Genomic DNA, 13,870 nt, shown 5'->3' on the forward strand with positions numbered 1-13,870 from the left:
GAAAATACATCGACGTAAATGTGACCGTTCATGATTCTACAAAATGAAAGTCAGATGTATCAAACTGAATTTTCAAAATTGCCCCTTATGTTATTATAAATCTGAAAAATATGAACTATTTATTATTTATTATTTTATATTATATTATTCTTAATTTTGTTCCTGAATTCCAATTGAAATTTGAAACACGTAAATATGATAAAAATGGAAAGAATCCCCTTTATTAGCAAATACGTAACTAATTTCTATTCATTGTGATCCTTTTTCTACCCGCGCCGAGCGCTGGGTATGAATTTTTTTAATTAGTTTATAGAGACGATTAGTTATAAGTTTTACACACATTAGTTAATAAAATGGTAACAAACTAAAAGGAAAATGGAAGACTGTGTTGAACGATTACAAGACTATTTATCTAATGTCTAAAGGTTTTCCACGAAAAAAAAGGATATGATGAGGCCATGGTTCGATTTTAGTTAGCAACATCAAAACATTCTTTCTAAATACTATGTTGCACTCTAATCTTTGAATTCTTTATTTGGAGATAGCAACATATGATCCATGAATTTGAATGAAAAAATTGTTTTGAGTTCAACTAAGAAAGTCATGAGTTACATTTTTTTTACCTAACACCAAAAAGACATTATCCTTTTTCTTATATCACTTCATTTATAAAGTAACCTATCTAAATATGAGCAAAAAGTGCTAATAATATTTTCAAACTTCTTTATTTCTATTAAAAAGCAAGTCTTCGTGTAGAACTTATATTGTTAACCAAATGAAAAAGGATCTGGATAAAAATATTTTAGTTAATAGTTGATGTTATTAAATATTAGTCAAGATTTAAATTTGTTATACGTTGGAAAAAAAAATTAAAATCTAACATGTTTAACATATTTTGACTATTTCACTTGGAAATCATCATGTCGATTTATTTTAAATAGTTTCATTAAAATTTAACCAGTAACATAAGGAATGGCAGAACATCAAACTAATTCACCTCAAATCGTAACATTACACTATTGATCAATAGATTAAAACTCATTAAACGCACATAAGACTCCGACTTCTTTATAACCTATATTACTTATTTATAACCTCCATTCCTTTCCATTGACCATCAAAATGTCAATTAACAACAATATGAGCTTGCATGTATTGCTAGAAACACAAAAGGTAACACACAAACATTTATAAATCATATAGAATCACCTTACACATATAGAAATTCATATGATAAATATACTTTCTATAACCATCTTGTTATTATATTATTATTTTACTTACAACATGATATACCCTCATTCTTCATATTCGAAGCAATTCCTAAATGAACATTTAGACAACTAACCATAAATCGAAAGGTCATATTTCTTCAGAAGTATTCTAATAAACTAATAGTTAACCCTTTTAGTGATAAGATAGAAGTATAAAACTAACCTTAGTAGTATTAAGGAAAAGCCCACTCCCTACAGGATATGATCTCTCAGAGTATTAGGCAAAATGCATTTAACACATTATTTCTAGTTTTGGGTTTTTTTAATTACAATCCTTTCTATTTAGCCTGAGAAATTAATAGCTCCAACATATATAACAAACAAAATTGAAACCCCACCTAAAATATCCCACATAATTACTTCACCTTGTACGACTCCACCACATTGGCATGTGCTTCATATTTGGTGGTTTCAACATATATATCCCTTGATTGATTAAATTAATTTCTCAATGTTAGCAGCTTCCATCACTTTCCTCTTTCACCTAAATCCTAGTTCATTCTAGCAAGTCCAAACCTCTGCGACATCAATAGTAGCTTCCTTAATCTTCAAATTCCTAATTGAAAATTTTGAAACTGCCAAACACAAATGGAGGAGATTAAAACCCACCATAAACATAAATATAGAAACAAAAAAAGAGGTCATTAATAGGATGATAAGATGATAGATTTGAGATTTATAGGAGGTAAATTTTTAGTGTAAGAACTATATTGACGCAATCGTTTATAAATAAACAATATAATAGAAGTCCTAAAAATAGTTCAACAAGGATATTGCATCATCTAGATGATGTATGTTGCAAGATTTTAGATTTGTAGTTGTGTTGCAATCGATATCTACAATCATATGATCAAAAACCGGAACAACAAGAAAGAAACAAAATAAGTAAAAACAAATCATTAAGAACTCAAACTTGTGATAACTTTAACACCCCTGTTAGGAATCAAACATGTTAGAACTGGAAGCCGTTATAACACAAATGAGTAAAAAACTAAAACAATAATGAAACAAAAAATTGAACATTTAACATAGAAAGAACAAGAGACGGGGAGTTTGGTGGTTAATAGCGGCGATTGGTGGTTTAAATCTAGGGTTTGCAGTGAGATTTAGGTAGGCAAAGGGGGAGAAGGGCAAGGGACAATAACGATGGTGGTGGCAAGTATTTTTGTTAGAGAGAGACAGATAGGGGGGAGAAGGAGGTGGTAGCGGTGGCTTCTAACAGAGAAAATAAAGGAGAGATTTTTAAATGTATAATGAAATCATGATTGTTTTAAATGTATAACGATGTGGTTATTTTTTTATTAAGCCTTATTAAAATCATGATTTTTTTAAATGTATAATGAAAAGTTTCATAAATAAAAATGGAAACATTAAAGTATTGAAAAAAACACCTTTTGCCTAAGCAACAAAGCTTAACAAAATGGAAGGAATCGGATTCATTGGGGAATCGTTCATTCCATTCCATCAAGCAAAATAGATGACTCCGCCATCGTTATTGTCCCCTGACCTTCTTCCCCTTTGCCTACCTAAATCTCATTGCAAACCCTAGAGACGGGGAGTTTGGTGGTTAATAGCGGCGATTGGTGGTTTAAATCTAGGGTTTGCAGTGAGATTTAGGTAGGCAAAGGGGGAGAAGGGCAAGGGACAATAACGATGGTGGTGGCAAGTATTTTTGTTAGAGAGAGACAGATAGGGGGGAGAAGGAGGTGGTAGTGGTGGCTTCTAACAGAGAAAATAAAGGAGAGATTTTTAAATGTATAATGAAATCATGATTGTTTTACATGTATAACGATGTGGTTATTTTTTTATTAAGCCTTATTAAAATCATGATTTTTTTAAATGTATAATGAAAAGTTTCATAAATAAAAATGGAAACATTAAAGTATTGAAAAAAACACCTTTTGCCTAAGCAACAAAGCTTAACAAAATGGAAGGAATCGGATTCATTGGGGAATCGTTCATTCCATTCCATCAAGCAAAATAGATGACTCCGCCATCGTTATTGTCCCCTGACCTTCTTCCCCTTTGCCTACCTAAATCTCATTGCAAACCCTAGAGACGGGGAGTTTGGTGGTTAATAGCGGCGATTGGTGGTTTAAATCTAGGGTTTGCAGTGAGATTTAGGTAGGCAAAGGGGGAGAAGGGCAAGGGACAATAACGATGGTGGTGGCAAGTATTTTTGTTAGAGAGAGACAGATAGGGGGGAGAAGGAGGTGGTAGCGGTGGCTTCTAACAGAGAAAATAAAGGAGAGATTTTTAAATGTATAATGAAATCATGATTGTTTTAAATGTATAACGATGTGGTTATTTTTTTATTAAGCCTTATTAAAATCATGATTTTTTTAAATGTATAATGAAAAGTTTCATAAATAAAAATGGAAACATTAAAGTATTGAAAAAAACACCTTTTGCCTAAGCAACAAAGCTTAACAAAATGGAAGGAATCGGATTCATTGGGGAATCGTTCATTCCATTCCATCAAGCAAAATAGATGACTCCGCCATCGTTATTGTCCCCTGACCTTCTTCCCCTTTGCCTACCTAAATCTCATTGCAAACCCTAGAGACGGGGAGTTTGGTGGTTAATAGCGGCGATTGGTGGTTTAAATCTAGGGTTTGCAGTGAGATTTAGGTAGGCAAAGGGGGAGAAGGGCAAGGGACAATAACGATGGTGGTGGCAAGTATTTTTGTTAGAGAGAGACAGATAGGGGGGAGAAGGAGGTGGTAGTGGTGGCTTCTAACAGAGAAAATAAAGGAGAGATTTTTAAATGTATAATGAAATCATGATTGTTTTACATGTATAACGATGTGGTTATTTTTTTATTAAGCCTTATTAAAATCATGATTTTTTTAAATGTATAATGAAAAGTTTCATAAATAAAAATGGAAACATTAAAGTATTGAAAAAAACACCTTTTGCCTAAGCAACAAAGCTTAACAAAATGGAAGGAATCGGATTCATTGGGGAATCGTTCATTCCATTCCATCAAGCAAAATAGATGACTCCGCCATCGTTATTGTCCCCTGACCTTCTTCCCCTTTGCCTACCTAAATCTCATTGCAAACCCTAGAGACGGGGAGTTTGGTGGTTAATAGCGGCGATTGGTGGTTTAAATCTAGGGTTTGCAGTGAGATTTAGGTAGGCAAAGGGGGAGAAGGGCAAGGGACAATAACGATGGTGGTGGCAAGTATTTTTGTTAGAGAGAGACAGATAGGGGGGAGAAGGAGGTGGTAGCGGTGGCTTCTAACAGAGAAAATAAAGGAGAGATTTTTAAATGTATAATGAAATCATGATTGTTTTAAATGTATAACGATGTGGTTATTTTTTTATTAAGCCTTATTAAAATCATGATTTTTTTAAATGTATAATGAAAAGTTTCATAAATAAAAATGGAAACATTAAAGTATTGAAAAAAACACCTTTTGCCTAAGCAACAAAGCTTAACAAAATGGAAGGAATCGGATTCATTGGGGAATCGTTCATTCCATTCCATCAAGCAAAATAGATGACTCCGCCATCGTTATTGTCCCCTGACCTTCTTCCCCTTTGCCTACCTAAATCTCATTGCAAACCCTAGAGACGGGGAGTTTGGTGGTTAATAGCGGCGATTGGTGGTTTAAATCTAGGGTTTGCAGTGAGATTTAGGTAGGCAAAGGGGGAGAAGGGCAAGGGACAATAACGATGGTGGTGGCAAGTATTTTTGTTAGAGAGAGACAGATAGGGGGGAGAAGGAGGTGGTAGCGGTGGCTTCTAACAGAGAAAATAAAGGAGAGATTTTTAAATGTATAATGAAATCATGATTGTTTTAAATGTATAACGATGTGGTTATTTTTTTATTAAGCCTTATTAAAATCATGATTTTTTTAAATGTATAATGAAAAGTTTCATAAATAAAAATGGAAACATTAAAGTATTGAAAAAAACACCTTTTGCCTAAGCAACAAAGCTTAACAAAATGGAAGGAATCGGATTCATTGGGGAATCGTTCATTCCATTCCATCAAGCAAAATAGATGACTCCGCCATCGTTATTGTCCCCTGACCTTCTTCCCCTTTGCCTACCTAAATCTCATTGCAAACCCTAGAGACGGGGAGTTTGGTGGTTAATAGCGGCGATTGGTGGTTTAAATCTAGGGTTTGCAGTGAGATTTAGGTAGGCAAAGGGGGAGAAGGGCAAGGGACAATAACGATGGTGGTGGCAAGTATTTTTGTTAGAGAGAGACAGATAGGGGGGAGAAGGAGGTGGTAGCGGTGGCTTCTAACAGAGAAAATAAAGGAGAGATTTTTAAATGTATAATGAAATCATGATTGTTTTAAATGTATAACGATGTGGTTATTTTTTTATTAAGCCTTATTAAAATCATGATTTTTTTAAATGTATAATGAAAAGTTTCATAAATAAAAATGGAAACATTAAAGTATTGAAAAAAACACCTTTTGCCTAAGCAACAAAGCTTAACAAAATGGAAGGAATCGGATTCATTGGGGAATCGTTCATTCCATTCCATCAAGCAAAATAGATGACTCCGCCATCGTTATTGTCCCCTGACCTTCTTCCCCTTTGCCTACCTAAATCTCATTGCAAACCCTAGAGACGGGGAGTTTGGTGGTTAATAGCGGCGATTGGTGGTTTAAATCTAGGGTTTGCAGTGAGATTTAGGTAGGCAAAGGGGGAGAAGGGCAAGGGACAATAACGATGGTGGTGGCAAGTATTTTTGTTAGAGAGAGACAGATAGGGGGGAGAAGGAGATGGTAGTGGTGGCTTCTAACAGAGAAAATAAAGGAGAGATTTTTAAATGTATAATGAAATCATGATTGTTTTACATGTATAACGATGTGGTTATTTTTTTATTAAGCCTTATTAAAATCATGATTTTTTTAAATGTATAATGAAAAGTTTCATAAATAAAAATGGAAACATTAAAGTATTGAAAAAAACACCTTTTGCCTAAGCAACAAAGCTTAACAAAATGGAAGGAATCGGATTCATTGGGGAATCGTTCATTCCATTCCATCAAGCAAAATAGATGACTCCGCCATCGTTATTGTCCCCTGACCTTCTTCCCCTTTGCCTACCTAAATCTCATTGCAAACCCTAGAGACGGGGAGTTTGGTGGTTAATAGCGGCGATTGGTGGTTTAAATCTAGGGTTTGCAGTGAGATTTAGGTAGGCAAAGGGGGAGAAGGGCAAGGGACAATAACGATGGTGGTGGCAAGTATTTTTGTTAGAGAGAGACAGATAGGGGGGAGAAGGAGGTGGTAGCGGTGGCTTCTAACAGAGAAAATAAAGGAGAGATTTTTAAATGTATAATGAAATCATGATTGTTTTAAATGTATAACGATGTGGTTATTTTTTTATTAAGCCTTATTAAAATCATGATTTTTTTAAATGTATAATGAAAAGTTTCATAAATAAAAATGGAAACATTAAAGTATTGAAAAAAACACCTTTTGCCTAAGCAACAAAGCTTAACAAAATGGAAGGAATCGGATTCATTGGGGAATCGTTCATTCCATTCCATCAAGCAAAATAGATGACTCCGCCATCGTTATTGTCCCCTGACCTTCTTCCCCTTTGCCTACCTAAATCTCATTGCAAACCCTAGAGACGGGGAGTTTGGTGGTTAATAGCGGCGATTGGTGGTTTAAATCTAGGGTTTGCAGTGAGATTTAGGTAGGCAAAGGGGGAGAAGGGCAAGGGACAATAACGATGGTGGTGGCAAGTATTTTTGTTAGAGAGAGACAGATAGGGGGGAGAAGGAGGTGGTAGTGGTGGCTTCTAACAGAGAAAATAAAGGAGAGATTTTTAAATGTATAATGAAATCATGATTGTTTTACATGTATAACGATGTGGTTATTTTTTTATTAAGCCTTATTAAAATCATGATTTTTTTAAATGTATAATGAAAAGTTTCATAAATAAAAATGGAAACATTAAAGTATTGAAAAAAACACCTTTTGACTAAGCAACAAAGCTTAACAAAATGGAAGGAATCGGATTCATTGGGGAATCGTTCATTCCATTCCATCAAGCAAAATAGATGACTCCGCCATCGTTATTGTCCCCTGACCTTCTTCCCCTTTGCCTACCTAAATCTCATTGCAAACCCTAGAGACGGGGAGTTTGGTGGTTAATAGCGGCGATTGGTGGTTTAAATCTAGGGTTTGCAGTGAGATTTAGGTAGGCAAAGGGGGAGAAGGGCAAGGGACAATAACGATGGTGGTGGCAAGTATTTTTGTTAGAGAGAGACAGATAGGGGGGAGAAGGAGGTGGTAGCGGTGGCTTCTAACAGAGAAAATAAAGGAGAGATTTTTAAATGTATAATGAAATCATGATTGTTTTAAATGTATAACGATGTGGTTATTTTTTTATTAAGCCTTATTAAAATCATGATTTTTTTAAATGTATAATGAAAAGTTTCATAAATAAAAATGGAAACATTAAAGTATTGAAAAAAACACCTTTTGCCTAAGCAACAAAGCTTAACAAAATGGAAGGAATCGGATTCATTGGGGAATCGTTCATTCCATTCCATCAAGCAAAATAGATGACTCCGCCATCGTTATTGTCCCCTGACCTTCTTCCCCTTTGCCTACCTAAATCTCATTGCAAACCCTAGAGACGGGGAGTTTGGTGGTTAATAGCGGCGATTGGTGGTTTAAATCTAGGGTTTGCAGTGAGATTTAGGTAGGCAAAGGGGGAGAAGGGCAAGGGACAATAACGATGGTGGTGGCAAGTATTTTTGTTAGAGAGAGACAGATAGGGGGGAGAAGGAGGTGGTAGTGGTGGCTTCTAACAGAGAAAATAAAGGAGAGATTTTTAAATGTATAATGAAATCATGATTGTTTTACATGTATAACGATGTGGTTATTTTTTTATTAAGCCTTATTAAAATCATGATTTTTTTAAATGTATAATGAAAAGTTTCATAAATAAAAATGGAAACATTAAAGTATTGAAAAAAACACCTTTTGCCTAAGCAACAAAGCTTAACAAAATGGAAGGAATCGGATTCATTGGGGAATCGTTCATTCCATTCCATCAAGCAAAATAGATGACTCCGCCATCGTTATTGTCCCCTGACCTTCTTCCCCTTTGCCTACCTAAATCTCATTGCAAACCCTAGAGACGGGGAGTTTGGTGGTTAATAGCGGCGATTGGTGGTTTAAATCTAGGGTTTGCAGTGAGATTTAGGTAGGCAAAGGGGGAGAAGGGCAAGGGACAATAACGATGGTGGTGGCAAGTATTTTTGTTAGAGAGAGACAGATAGGGGGGAGAAGGAGGTGGTAGCGGTGGCTTCTAACAGAGAAAATAAAGGAGAGATTTTTAAATGTATAATGAAATCATGATTGTTTTAAATGTATAACGATGTGGTTATTTTTTTATTAAGCCTTATTAAAATCATGATTTTTTTAAATGTATAATGAAAAGTTTCATAAATAAAAATGGAAACATTAAAGTATTGAAAAAAACACCTTTTGCCTAAGCAACAAAGCTTAACAAAATGGAAGGAATCGGATTCATTGGGGAATCGTTCATTCCATTCCATCAAGCAAAATAGATGACTCCGCCATCGTTATTGTCCCCTGACCTTCTTCCCCTTTGCCTACCTAAATCTCATTGCAAACCCTAGAGACGGGGAGTTTGGTGGTTAATAGCGGCGATTGGTGGTTTAAATCTAGGGTTTGCAGTGAGATTTAGGTAGGCAAAGGGGGAGAAGGGCAAGGGACAATAACGATGGTGGTGGCAAGTATTTTTGTTAGAGAGAGACAGATAGGGGGGAGAAGGAGGTGGTAGTGGTGGCTTCTAACAGAGAAAATAAAGGAGAGATTTTTAAATGTATAATGAAATCATGATTGTTTTACATGTATAACGATGTGGTTATTTTTTTATTAAGCCTTATTAAAATCATGATTTTTTTAAATGTATAATGAAAAGTTTCATAAATAAAAATGGAAACATTAAAATATTGAAAAAAACACCTTTTGACTAAGCAACAAAGCTTAACAAAATGGAAGGAATCGGATTCATTGGGGAATCGTTCATTCCATTCCATCAAGCAAAATAGATGACTCCGCCATCGTTATTGTCCCCTGACCTTCTTCCCCTTTGCCTACCTAAATCTCATTGCAAACCCTAGAGACGGGGAGTTTGGTGGTTAATAGCGGCGATTGGTGGTTTAAATCTAGGGTTTGCAGTGAGATTTAGGTAGGCAAAGGGGGAGAAGGGCAAGGGACAATAACGATGGTGGTGGCAAGTATTTTTGTTAGAGAGAGACAGATAGGGGGGAGAAGGAGGTGGTAGCGGTGGCTTCTAACAGAGAAAATAAAGGAGAGATTTTTAAATGTATAATGAAATCATGATTGTTTTAAATGTATAACGATGTGGTTATTTTTTTATTAAGCCTTATTAAAATCATGATTTTTTTAAATGTATAATGAAAAGTTTCATAAATAAAAATGGAAACATTAAAGTATTGAAAAAAACACCTTTTGCCTAAGCAACAAAGCTTAACAAAATGGAAGGAATCGGATTCATTGGGGAATCGTTCATTCCATTCCATCAAGCAAAATAGATGACTCCGCCATCGTTATTGTCCCCTGACCTTCTTCCCCTTTGCCTACCTAAATCTCATTGCAAACCCTAGAGACGGGGAGTTTGGTGGTTAATAGCGGCGATTGGTGGTTTAAATCTAGGGTTTGCAGTGAGATTTAGGTAGGCAAAGGGGGAGAAGGGCAAGGGACAATAACGATGGTGGTGGCAAGTATTTTTGTTAGAGAGAGACAGATAGGGGGGAGAAGGAGGTGGTAGTGGTGGCTTCTAACAGAGAAAATAAAGGAGAGATTTTTAAATGTATAATGAAATCATGATTGTTTTACATGTATAACGATGTGGTTATTTTTTTATTAAGCCTTATTAAAATCATGATTTTTTTAAATGTATATTGAAAAGTTTCATAAATAAAAATGGAAACATTAAAGTATTGAAAAAAACACCTTTTGCCTAAGCAACAAAGCTTAACAAAATGGAAGGAATCGGATTCATTGGGGAATCGTTCATTCCATTCCATCAAGCAAAATAGATGACTCCGCCATCGTTATTGTCCCCTGACCTTCTTCCCCTTTGCCTACCTAAATCTCATTGCAAACCCTAGAGACGGGGAGTTTGGTGGTTAATAGCGGCGATTGGTGGTTTAAATCTAGGGTTTGCAGTGAGATTTAGGTAGGCAAAGGGGGAGAAGGGCAAGGGACAATAACGATGGTGGTGGCAAGTATTTTTGTTAGAGAGAGACAGATAGGGGGGAGAAGGAGGTGGTAGTGGTGGCTTCTAACAGAGAAAATAAAGGAGAGATTTTTAAATGTATAATGAAATCATGATTGTTTTACATGTATAACGATGTGGTTATTTTTTTATTAAGCCTTATTAAAATCATGATTTTTTTAAATGTATATTGAAAAGTTTCATAAATAAAAATGGAAACATTAAAGTATTGAAAAAAACACCTTTTGCCTAAGCAACAAAGCTTAACAAAATGGAAGGAATCGGATTCATTGGGGAATCGTTCATTCCATTCCATCAAGCAAAATAGATGACTCCGCCATCGTTATTGTCTCCTGACCTTCTTCCCCTTTGCCTACCTAAATCTCATTGCAAACCCTAGAGACGGGGAGTTTGGTGGTTAATAGCGGCGATTGGTGGTTTAAATCTAGGGTTTGCAGTGAGATTTAGGTAGGCAAAGGGGGAGAAGGGCAAGGGACAATAACGATGGTGGTGGCAAGTATTTTTGTTAGAGAGAGACAGATAGGGGGGAGAAGGAGGTGGTAGCGGTGGCTTCTAACAGAGAAAATAAATGAGAGATTTTTAAATGTATAATGAAATCATGATTTTTTTAAATGTATAACGATGTGGTTATTTTTTTTTATTAAGCCTTATTAAAAAAAAATTTAAATGTATAATGAGAAGTTTCATAAATAAAAATGGAAACATTAAAGTATTGAAAAAAAACACCTTTTGCCTAAGCAACAAAGCTTAACAAAATGGAAGGAATCGGATTCATTGGGGGAATCGTTCATTCCATTCCATCAAGCAAAATAGATGACTCCGCAGGATTTCCATTTCCCTTTGTTGTAGATCTTATACCATTATCCATGTGTTGTAATTTGTAAATAAAATAATTTTTTTAACTTAACACAGAAATCAACGACAAAGTAAGGTAAATTACATTTTTTAAACAAAATTATATAATAATTACTTTTGAAACCTGATACAAGTTAGGAATAATTGCAAGAAACATCAATGTTAAATAATAATCTTACTGTGAGCATCTTGGTTGGATCAAAACTTTGCATAGGTGGACAAGAACCAAAGATTTTGTGAGCATCACAGATAGAATCAGATATTAATGAAGTAAACTAATATAGGAATGAGTACTGAAAAAGGAGGCCATTTATGATGCTTCTAAAATCTCCTTGTCTCTTATTTTGAACTGCTACAATTACCCAAAATTTTAATGTCACCAAAAAAAATAAGTCACTCTCATCTAAGTGTCAAGTAAGCTTTCTCAAATTAAAGTGAACAGTTTTGGGCTCAAGTATGAGGTTTAGCGCCTGAAATCAAGATCAATAGTGAAAGAAACTAACAAACTTTAACTGGAACTTACATGAATCCTTTGGTCCAGGTACTAAAAAGTATAATGAGGCATGATCTTCTCAAAAGGGATTTGGAAATTTTGAAATCCAATATGTCTATATTCCTCTATTTTCAATACCAATGGCTTCATCCAAGTGTAATAATCCCTGCAAAGGATGGAATGAAATTGTCCAATATGTTAATTATCACCTCGGGTTTCATTTTGCCACACACACTCACACTGTACATTAAGAATAGGAAGTCCTTTCAAAAGTCAATAACTTTTAAGCTTTGAAAGTTAGAAATCTTACATTTATACAGAGACAACAATGTAAATATTGAAAATGGCTTTAAACCTGTCTAGGGTCTGAGTAGTATGAAGAAGCTCTACATATTCAGTTTCTCATCTTACAACATATAAGACGTGAAAAAAATAAGACATGCAGTTAAAAACATAATGATGTTGTCAAGGTCTTTTTCACTGATGTACATTAAAAATATGTTATAGCTTATAAACATTGGTAAGATCCATCAGTCAATCCAGATAAACATCATCTCTTCATCAGTTGGATTTTTTTTTAAGTTAGTATATGTACTTAAAGAAAAGAAAATAAGAAATAAATATCACCTATTTGAAATTGTTCCTCTTACAGCCATATTGAGAACTTGAAACCATGAGGGAGGGTTGTAAAGATACTAATCACTCAAGAACCACCAGATAAGAAAGGAAAACAAAAAGGAAAACACAATAGAAGAACAAAAATCAACATGAGAGAGGACATAGGCTAAGATCTGGATGTTACCTTTTCATTTGACGTGTAAAACCTGAAAGTAGTTTCTTATTCTATTTGAGAAAATCAAATCTGTAACTTTGTTATTTTGTGCTAGGTCCGCTTTATGACCTGAAATTCATGCATCAACAAAGAAAATAAAATTTTCAAATTACTAAAAAAAATTGAAACAGTTTTAAATGCAAAAGGTAATTGAGCCTTAACTCAAAATTCGGGGATTGAGAACAAAGTTATGCATAGTAAAGACTGAAAAGTATCTGAAAAAATCAAGAATCGGCTTATAATTACCTTTAAGTTCTTTAATGTGCTTGACAATTCGCGCTTAGCCATCGCCGATAATTTGAAATTAGGATTTCGGCAGAGCCCTCTCAATCCGACTCCCCGAAATGTATGGGATCAACAGAAAGGCATGAGAAGAAACGCCTGTCAAGTTGATTAGGAAGGAGACGGAAAGAAGAGGGTTTCCATTTCCTTTCTGGTGGCGATCGAGACAGAGAAAGAGAGGCGAGAGAGAGTGTGTGTGTGACAACCTGAAATTTATTCCGAAATTTATTCCGTCACTGTAACCCATTTCCGTTAATAAGATATTTTATTATTATTTTCGTTAACATTTGGGTTAGACAAATAAGTTAATGTTTTTATTTTATTTCATAAGTGTTGAATCGAAATAAAAACACATGTAAAACCCTCGAATTTATTTGGGAAAAATTTTAGTTTATGACTAAGCCGGATTACGACCATTTAATCGGGTAAAATTTTAAACTCCGTTTAACGTCAGTATTGGGTGGATCCCCACCTGGCCACAAACTCAAACCCTATATAAGGGTTGAGAGGTCACCATGGAAGCTTTTCCCACTCCTTAAGCTCTCTCTCTACTCTCTCTCTACAGCTCGGATTTTGATCGAAAAACACCTCATTCAAGCTCCAAAATCGTAAGTAATCCTTCCTAGCTTGTTGTTTAGCTTAGTATCCATGCAAATTCGTGATTAAATCGTCCAAATGCCTCAAAATCATGTATTTAAGGTTGAGGAACACCCTCAAAACCGTAAACACCCATAAAGTGGGTTTTGAAGCCCCAAAACCCCTCCAAAACCATTCTAGTGCTTAGCTATGACTTAGGGACTTACATGAATGAGCTTAGAACCTCAAAAACATGTCAAAAAAGGGGTAAATATG

The 13,870-nt window shown here is 35.0% G+C and overlaps 1 long non-coding RNA gene across 1 annotated transcript; it reads right to left on the reverse strand.

Moving 5' to 3' along the window:
- Positions 1–1,425: 1,425 nt before the first annotated feature.
- LOC145097195 (uncharacterized) lies at positions 1,426–13,213 on the reverse strand. The gene is made up of 4 exons (XR_013704270.1): positions 12,983–13,213; positions 12,707–12,805; positions 11,935–12,070; positions 1,426–1,849 (listed from the first exon to the last, which is right to left on the reverse strand). It is a non-coding gene; the product is annotated as an uncharacterized LOC145097195 (long non-coding RNA).
- Positions 13,214–13,870: the final 657 nt, after the last annotated feature.

This window comes from Lactuca serriola, chromosome 4, assembly GCF_051521515.1.
Source record: "Lactuca serriola cultivar US96UC23 chromosome 4, Lser_US96UC23_V15, whole genome shotgun sequence".
Classification (NCBI taxonomy): domain Eukaryota; kingdom Viridiplantae; phylum Streptophyta; class Magnoliopsida; order Asterales; family Asteraceae; genus Lactuca; species Lactuca serriola.